Below are 9,699 nucleotides of genomic sequence, written 5' to 3' on the forward strand. Positions count from 1 at the left end.
CTTTTGTGTCCTGTGTGCTTCTGTAAACATCCAAAGATGTTCGCAGAAGCAGACACATCCTTGAAGCCTTCCCTTCAGTGGTACCACTGCTTCTCCTCTTCCCATAGTGAAATATTTGCGCACTAGAAGTCCAGATTTCACAGAGATGTAGACAGGCCCATGATTGCCAGATCCCAAGATGCTAAACGGGCCACTTTGTTGATCTCTAGCCCTGACACCAGCAAGCTTAACAAGGTCAAATAGCAAGGTGGTGCAGTAACTCATCCTCCCTTCTGACTGATTGTCAAGTATATACAGCCTTGGTCTCACCAGCAAGCCTGCATGGCTACAGTAGTCTTTTCACTAAGCAGTTTATCTATGAAACCTTCCAAAATGGCTACCAGAAATCTGCCACGATGCTCACGATCTTGTAGCCATGGAGATATACGTGATTCTTCTGATCTAAAATTTCAGAAGTCTGAGAATCTCTTGTTCTCCTAAACAACTCTAGCAGCCAAAATTTTTAGCATATTTTCAGAAGTCCAGTTTCCAGAGTGATTGAAGACCTCCTCAGTAAATATGACACAGTCCCAGAAGGGACTCGAAGAGGTTTTCTGTATTTGTGGGATTACTTTGATTCAATAGTAGAAGGAAGAAGCTGATTTTTAGAGCTCTTTTTTTATCACTTTCCAACCTATATTCATTGCAATAACATATGAATGAATAAAGTTATCAGCCTAGAGCTATTGGCTTCCCTATAGATTTGAGAAATGAGAAACACAGAGGAGAATCTCTGATTTGAGACTTTGAAAGAAGTAAATACCCATCTCTTTTTCTCAATAGAGACAATCTTCGGTAATATCAGAGTTACAAAGCAGGGGAAGAAAAAGCTCCATAAATTCACAGATCACTAAAGCTCTAGGCCTGGCATGTGGATCTGCATAAGGTGTGGTTGGTTATGAAGGAGCCAGTGCCATTAGCAACAACCTAGTGGTTGAAGTTGGGAAGATGTCCTCTGTTTTTAAGAGAGCCATCACCAAATTCTTTTGTCCATCCTCCCAACACCCTTCAACAGCCTGGTGGAATGCAGCAGATAAGAATTGGTTTTATATTAAGCATAAGGTTTCACAGACAAACCTAGCTTGTAAGAGTTCTTTTTTGTCAACTTTGTGATCACAACTAGTTGCATGGAATTAATCACTTATATTGTCACTTGGAAATCAAGAATAAAAGTGCTAATATCTGGAAGCTGGAGAGAGCAAGCATATGTGTTATCTACTGAGAAAGACAGGTAATATGCTCTGGGAAGAGAAAAGATCTGTGAGGTATTAGTGTTAGAAGAAGAATTAGAATGAAACCTAAATGAGAGGATTTCAAAATAGAACAAAAATGAAGAACAGAAGTGGGAAAACACAGTCAAATGCTTGAAACAGAAGCATCAGAAAACAAAAGGATGAAAGAAAAACTGGATATAGATAATCAGATAGAAAAGTTGTATTTGTCAGGATGATATATAAAGGATCTTTAAGTTTTGAAAAAAAATGAAAAGAGAGGAGGATCTAGTGATCAAAAATATCAGCAGATCTAAATGGCTAATGGAAAAATCCCAGTCTTGAGGCGTATACTCATACTCAATCCCAATCATGAGGCATGTATGTATGCTTAGCTCTACCTCACACAAGTAACACCACTGAGTTCAGCAGTAAGCTCCACCAGTGTAAATCACACTTCTCCCTCTCTTACACCCCCAGTTTCAGCAGATGCAGCCACAGTAAAGACTGGGAAAAAAGAAGACAGAAATCAAATGCAATTTCCAATTCAGATAAAACATCAGACTGTTAAAAGTACTGAAAGAAAATACTTCTCCTTTATCCTCACAAATGTGGTTCCAAATAAACCTAAAGGGCAGAAAGGGGAAAATTAACATACTGTTACACAGTTTAAAATGCTTTTATTTTAAAATATAGACTGTTCGGATTTTAAGAGGTCTTGATGCCCTGCAACAAGCAACTTTATTGCTAATTAAAGTACTGTGCTTCATAAATTTCCTTTTCTTATTTTTGTTATTCTCTGCAATTAACAGGATCTCTGAAGCGATTCCAGAAGCAGTAATAAATTAGTTCAATAAACTTCACCAAAGAAGCAAAGTAAACTTCACATTTCAACAAAATTGCTTAAAATCCAGAACAGACTCTGGAAGAGCACAGTGTTTACCACTGGTATTTATTCAATGTTTTTTTAAACTTCGCTTTATTCAAACCCGTTCTGGATATCACCCAAGAGAGCACCCTGTAGCATCCCAGCATGAGGCTGCTGACAGCCCACCCTTGTTCAGGCAGGCAGGCAGGCTCCATGCTGCTCCACCAGCCCTTCTGCTTCAGCCGGCACAGGGTGGGCTGCTCCATCATTTGCGCTTCATGCTTTTTTTTCAGAGAAGAAATAGAGAATAAAGGAAAAAAGTTGGTTTTAAGCATTCATTTAAAGATTTGCCATCTGAATGCTCTGCATTAATTTCCTTTAAAGCTGATCAGTTATAACATTATTTTCTGTGTATTAATTTAATTTAAAGCTGATCAGTTATAACATTGTTTTGTCATGTAATTGCTTCTTTTTCAAGTGTTCTGGGTTCTTTTTACTTTTATTCTTCATTGCATTTTACGTGTCAGTATATTAGAATGTCACAGTGCTGTCTGTAACTAAAATATACTGGCAATAAAAAAAAACCCCAAACTTTCTAGATATTGTAGACAGTCTGATTCTTCTCTGTTTTGGAGGTGTGAGAGCTGTGCTTGGAGTGCACATGTCTTTTTTAATTTCTTTTGAACACTACTTTTGGTTTTAAGTTCTTGAGTTTGTAAATGATAGACAAGCACACAATTGTCACTTAGCAACCAGCTTATATTTTATTTCAGAAACACTGTCTTGTATGTGATAATAGGATTGTTAAAACAGTTCCTTGTTATGACTGGCATGCTGTGCTCACCTTGCTTCTTACTTGGTTTAATTTTTGCTGTTGGGGATCTCTTAGTTTGCTGGTAAGTGGAGCATGAGGGAGCAGGAGAAACAAGTGGAGATGCCTCATCTCATGGAGGAACTGCCAGGCAGTTGTTTTCTTTTGTATGGAAAAGAACTCATAAAATCCAGAATCTCATTTAGGCCCTGACCCTGTAATGAACTCAGCAGAGTCACAGGGGTCCTGGGACATAGGAAAAGCTATAGGATAGAGAGCCTTGGACTGCAAATGCTGATAATTCAGGGTGCTGCACAAAACCTGTTGACCTGATGTTATTTAAAAGGATAGTTTGCTTTATGTTCGCTATCAGAAATTTAGCTGAATCGTTTAGGAGCTTGTTAACTCTTCGATTAGCTACCTTACAGCTGAAAGCCCCTAGAAAACTTTTGACACCCCACCCCCCCCCCTTTTTTGCTGGCGCTGTTCCTTTAAAGCAGCGTGACCTGATGGGATACCTGGCTGTGGTTTATAATACCTGCTGGAAGGGCTGCCTGCCTTCTGGCAAGAGTGTGGTCCTAGGAGTATCCTTAGACTATGGATGTGGAACAGCAAGGTTAAGTGACAGTGCTTTTCTTTTGATGCTTATTGTCAAGTAATTGTTCTTAGAGAGTTAGCAGGGGGCTTACTGGGTTTTTGGTTGCTTTCCAAGGACATTACCTGTAGCCATTTGCTAGCAGTTACTTTATTGTGTTGCCAAAAGAGTTTCTGTTGCTGCTAGGTCTGTCATATGAAATGATGCTGGTTTTCCTTGTCCTGAAAATAAAGAAAGGCTGAGCAGATTTGCTCCAGCAGAGTGGGTTAAAGAGCAGTCTATGACAAAATGGCTTTCTTTCCAGGGAGCATTCTACAGTGAGGTAAACTTAATTGGATAAAATGCAGTTTCCTAAAAAAAAAAAACAACAAAAACCAAACCTCTGACCTCATTTCTTTATCCTGCTTTTCTATATTTCTCGATTTATGGTGTACATTCTTAAAGTTAAGTGTCACTAAGGCTTGTGCTGTGGTTTGCTAGTGCATAGTTAGGTTTTGTGTAGCTTTCTGAGCCCATGCATGTGTGATAAGAGGCGAAAGGGCAGAAAGGAAAAGGCTCTGTTTCCTTCTCTCACTGACTGTGCTGAGGGGTTTTTCCTCTTCTCTTCTGTGCTGACTTCTTCTGGGGCCTAACAAAAAAGTAGCTAGACTTTGGGATGCTGCTTCCAAATGTCAGAGTGAAGAGGTCTGAGACCAAGACTGTGGGGAAAGGCAGTTCTGCACTTTCCCAGTTGCTTTCTGATGCTTTGCTGTCTCCTGGAGCTACCTCAGCAAACCTCAGGATTTTGTAGCAACAGCCTTGTAGGACTGCCAGAGCAGTGCCTAGATAGGCAAAGCAACCTGGCATCTAGCAATTCTTTTTTTTTTTTTTTTCTTTCTTTTTAATGTAGTGGACATCTTTCCTATGTAGAAAGTAGTAGTAGCGCAAGGGAAAAGTCTGAGGTACTACCTCTGTCTGCATGTACTTCTCCTGAGGCTGTAGAACTTAAAAACAAATAAGCCAACAGCTTCAGGAAGGAAAAAATAAGCATCCTATTGCTGGGCTATGTACATTTGTGAATGCTCTAGGCTTCAGCGGTGTGGCATGCCCTCATTACAAAAATGGCCATCTTGAAAGCATGCTAATATAGATTAATGAATATTCAAAAATAGTTTGTTTATTCAGCTTTGCCCATCGCAGATTTAAGGTCTGCGGTTGGACCATGGTAGTATCTTTTGTTAGCATACAACATTCTTTTAAGTTTTAGGGGGTTTACGTGGCTTTGTTTAGCAAGGCCTTTGCAATCTGTAGAAGCCATTCTTTGTGAACTGAGGAGAGGGGACAGAGGAGATGGCCTAAGAGCTGGCAGCACTCTGGTGCCATAAAAGGTGTGTGGCTGCTTCCATTTTTTGACCAAAACATTGCAAGAGGGGAAGGAGAAAGGTGTATTGAAGAGGCTTAAAGAGTAAAATGATGACAGCAGTGTACTGTGTGTACTATAGAGGGGGCAGAGCATCAGAACAGGAGGGAAGGACAACCCAAGAAGGTGGTCATCTGGACTTTGTGTCTGTGTGTGTGGGTGTTGTTTGGGGTTTTTTTTTTTGTTTGGGTTTCGGGGTTATTTGTTTTAAAGTCAGGTTGAACAGAAAAGTTGCGCTAGGCAAGAGCTGGTCTGTTGGCTGCTGGTAGTGAATGGTCCTGCCTTCTTGCATCTGTCTTCCAAGATCAATTGGTTTTAGTTACATATATTGACCATATGTTTCTTCTGGTATATTAGCAGGAAGGTACACTGGAGCTGACACTCAACTTTAAAACCTACTTATGATTGTATTAATAGTCCCTTAGAGAGATTAATTGATACTGTCTCAAAATGGTTGTTTCACACTGTCTTCTTGCAGGAAAACAGTATTTTTTGGAAGATGATTGATTCACAATGCTACCTCCTCTTTCACAGACTGACTGCTATTCAGAGGGGTTTAGTCTACCTAATTTTTCTGAGTTCACAGCCCCACTCTAGTAAATGTGTATATGTGGCAGGTCACAAGAAATCAGACACCTACAGTTTCTTGAGATTTTTCCTGAACTGAATATCTTATAAATTAGTTAGTATGTAACACTTGATAAGCATGTGGTCAGTAAACTTCTGAATGGCTCTGAATAAAGCCAAAATTAATCCTGGTTTTAATGTTGGAGGATGCAGCCTTTTTTCCAAAGCCAGGCTTAGAAGCTCTGTGAGTCTGAACGCTCTGAATTGAGACACTGTTTCTCAGAAACACATGGTTTTGGTTTTTGGCTTTTTTAAACAATAAAAGCTACTTCTTGAAAATGGGGAAAGGGGGATTCCTGCCTTTATGGGGTCAATGGGTGCTCGCCCTTTAAAGGGTGACTAACATGGGTTGTGGCTGATTTGTGATGTCCCAGTGTAGCTTTGCAGCCCTTCCTTCTGCTTGGTGGCATTGCTGAAGTACTTCATCTTCGTCCAGCACAGGAAAAGCAAAATTGCATTGGGATCTTAAAAAGGACTTGTGTACTGACCCTTGACTGACACACCTGGAGGCCCAAAGGGTACCATAGCAGAAAGGGGAATGCTATGCAGAAGTGTAATAAGAGAAAGATGCTATTAAGGAGGAACTAGCTAACCACACTGGTGCCAGAAACCTGAATTTTAGTCCCTTGAACTCTGTTAGCTCTACTTGTAATCAGGCACTAACCATCCTTAGGTCTGAAACCATCCTTAGGACCTAACTGATCTAGTTCCTGTGCAAATAATAGGCCTTATTATGGCAAATGACCACCTCGTTTCTGAGATGAATTGGACCTCATTTGATATTAAAATATCATGGGAAGATTAGAGATAGTACAAGGCAAGGTCAATCTAGTTCAGCATCCTGGCTCTGATAGTGAGCAGTAGTGAATGTCAGGGAAAGAGAGGAGCACAGGGCAAATGTAGTGGTATTTATCGAAAACAAACTCCCAACCTCCTGGCAGAGTATCTACAGATAGAGCCTATCTATAGAGAGGAAGTCTTTGGGCTAAGAAATCATCAGAACTGACCCTTTGTCATGCAACCTCACTTGTGACAAATTAGCACTTTAAAAATGTCTGAAAATTTCTGACTGGCTCTAATAATGATTTCATGAGGAGAGATGAAAAGGGAGAAGGAAAAAGACGTGCTCCACATGCTCCCTGCGATCATAAAATGCAGCAGAGTATTTTGAGAATGATGTTCCCTTTTAAAGTAATAGTGTGTTGAATGTGGAACTCTGAAGGCAATATTAATTGAGGGTAGTTGGGTTAAGGACATACAGAAGAGACCAGGAGCATATTATGATGGTCAGATGTAGGGTAAAGCATGAGAAGAACAGCCAGAACAGGACAGACAAGGCTGTAAGAGAGCTGAACTAGGAAAAGATAAATGACTGGGTCCTCCTGCAACACTGAAGGTGTACAGAAAGGTTCAAAAAAGGTTCAAAGCCCAGGTGGGATGGGACCTCCGAGACTATCCAGTCCCCTCCTGAAAGCCTGCTCTTCTTTTTGTCACTGCTTTATCACTGCTTTTGGCAAACAGGAGGAGGAGAGGCATTTGGAAGGAGTAAGGGTGAATAATGGAAAGAACATTAGGGGTGAAGCCTTAGCAACTTAAAAGCAGCTAATTAAAATCTAAAGGAGCACAAACAAAAGTGAGGGAGACCAGAGTGACTGATTTGTTGAAGGGTCAAGTCCCAGAGGGAGGATCCCAAATGACTTCTGAGAGGGGAGACTGGTGTGGAGAGAAAAACATTCTCTTAAGTTAGAAAGTAACACAGTTAAGAGGAAAATTATATATGATGGATAAATAAAGTGCATAGAATTGCATGTGTTATGTATGGGTAGATGTCACTTTCCATTTAAATGGAAAGGAAGATTTTTTTAATATATTTTGAGACCAAAGAAGGGGCAATTTTAATGGAGGAGTACTTGTGGTTATCAGCAATGATGTTTTGGTTTTCATATGGCCATCATTATACAAGTAGCAGCTTTGCAAATTAAAGCTAAAGTGCTTTCCTCTAGCACTTTGTTTCAGAAGTTCACATTATCAAACACTCATGTTTATGATATGTCTGGTATCTATCTGTATGATCTAGGAAAAGCTGAGTTGAAGGATCTACTACCTGAATTAAGAGAGGGTACAGCAATGAGGAGAGCATATCCTCTTAACTTATTTTTTCCCCTTTGAAGTATGAATAGGGAAGAGGCAAACTCCTGAAACGTAGGACTCAAAAAGGACAGGTGAGCATCTTAGAGAGTTTTTCCCCAGAGGCCAACCTGCAAGAAATATGTATTTAACTTAAACAGCAGAAAACTTGGGTTTTTTTACACTGAGAGGCTGTCATTAAGGTTACATGTCTATACCAGTTATGTGTGTATTTTATGTACTTAGCTTTATAAGAAATGCTGTTCTTACCATAATTAAATCACCTGACATCTGAAAATAACTGGGATTTCTCACTTTTATAATAATGGGTAGCAGCATACTGTAGCTTGAAAGCACAGGCCTACTACACTTGCAACTATTTGTTTGGTAGTGTAATTGAGTGGTTAGATAGTACCCTTACTACTATGGTATGAATTAATCTCCCTTTAAAAATAAAAAAAGTCAGCCTTCTAAGTGGTTTAATAGAGAGATAGCCTTAGCAACTTAAAAAAAAAAGTCATCAGGTTGGTTGTGTTAAATTTCCAGGGCAAAAAAAATTATTCTTACTTTATGTACTTGTGCATTTATATACAGGCTTGAATGCTTTAGGGTAAGTAAGTAATCTCTTGATGTGCCTCAAAGCTGTTAGCTGTTTTGTTTTTCCATGGTAACGGGAGTATAAAGCTGTATGAGCATGTTACTGAAGTAGGCAGATGTGACATTGTTTAGGAATGGGACTACATATGGGGACAGCAGCTCTAGGGTGATTCTGAGTGAGGGCATTTTCTAACACAGAGGTGCTGTGAATGTGTGCAGATGTGCTAATTTAAGGTAAGGCTTAGGGATCCAAAACCGGCCTAAAAGAATCTATCAATCTATAAAGTTTGTAGTGGTGAGAGGGATTATCGGATGATTACGCTGATGCAGCTCTTCCAGAAACATGGCTCAACATGTGATGAGGCCTGTGCCAGATCAAGGTCTAAATGTAGGGCTCTGTCTGAGGTTCAGATATGAAGACTTAATGATGTATCTTCTCTTTAAAATTTTTACATTCAAAATTCAAAAAAATAACATGGAGGTTGGACAGGCAGATGACATCTAAATTAATGCAGTTATCTGTATGCTTCAGTCAGTAATCTTACAATATTAACTAGGTGAACCCTGTTTACTTTTGTTTCTGCCTTGGCAGGACAGTATATATCAAGAGTACTTCAGCAGACTAGCTAAGATAGCTCTTTCGTGAAGAAATGGACAAAGGTAATGATTTATATTGGTGCAGCTTGATCACACACTGACCTCTCCCTAGCACTGATGCACTCTTATCCTTTTCCTCCCCTATTGAGATGACTCTGACCTACTAGAATGAGATAAAATCTACTAACTTGCATTTATAGTAAGGGAAGGGTTCTGGCAACCTTTTTCTCATCCGTACATATTGCATGAGGGAGGTCTCCCTGTCGCTGTTCCAACAAGCCATTGTGTAGTGATGAGTTGAGCTAACCTTGCTGACTGCGTCATGTTTCTTCCAAATGGATCCAGCCTGACTGAGGACAGAGCAGTGTGTGTGTACGTGCTTGAAAGAGCCCTTTCCTTGTGCAGTTAAAACAGGATGACTTCCTTGTCTCTCCTCCCTTCCTCTTGGTGCAGGTAAACATAGTTTGTTCTGGTTCAGAAGGCCACACGACCTGTACTAATACAAGGCAGCTTCATGCCAAACACACCTTCCCTTCTGTCGCACTTCATACTGATCTTCTAGTTGTTTGACTTGCTTTTCTTTTTCTGCAAGTGAAAATTAGTTTTTTATCCAGGCTCCCTAAGGAAGCAGACTTGTAGATAGTGCTGCCTTTCTGTTGATGTGAAACACTCTCTGCTGTTTGTTTTCAAGTAACTTTTGACCAAATTGGAAAAATTCAACCACAAAATACAACTTGGTGGCTGAGGAGAGACCCAAATTAATGCTGTGCAGAGGGAAAAAGGGGGAAACTGAGCAGTTTTCGTTAGCTGATCGGTTCTGTGCTGAGC

This window comes from Gavia stellata, chromosome 2 (genome assembly GCF_030936135.1).
Source record: "Gavia stellata isolate bGavSte3 chromosome 2, bGavSte3.hap2, whole genome shotgun sequence".
Taxonomy (NCBI): Eukaryota; Metazoa; Chordata; class Aves; order Gaviiformes; family Gaviidae; genus Gavia; species Gavia stellata.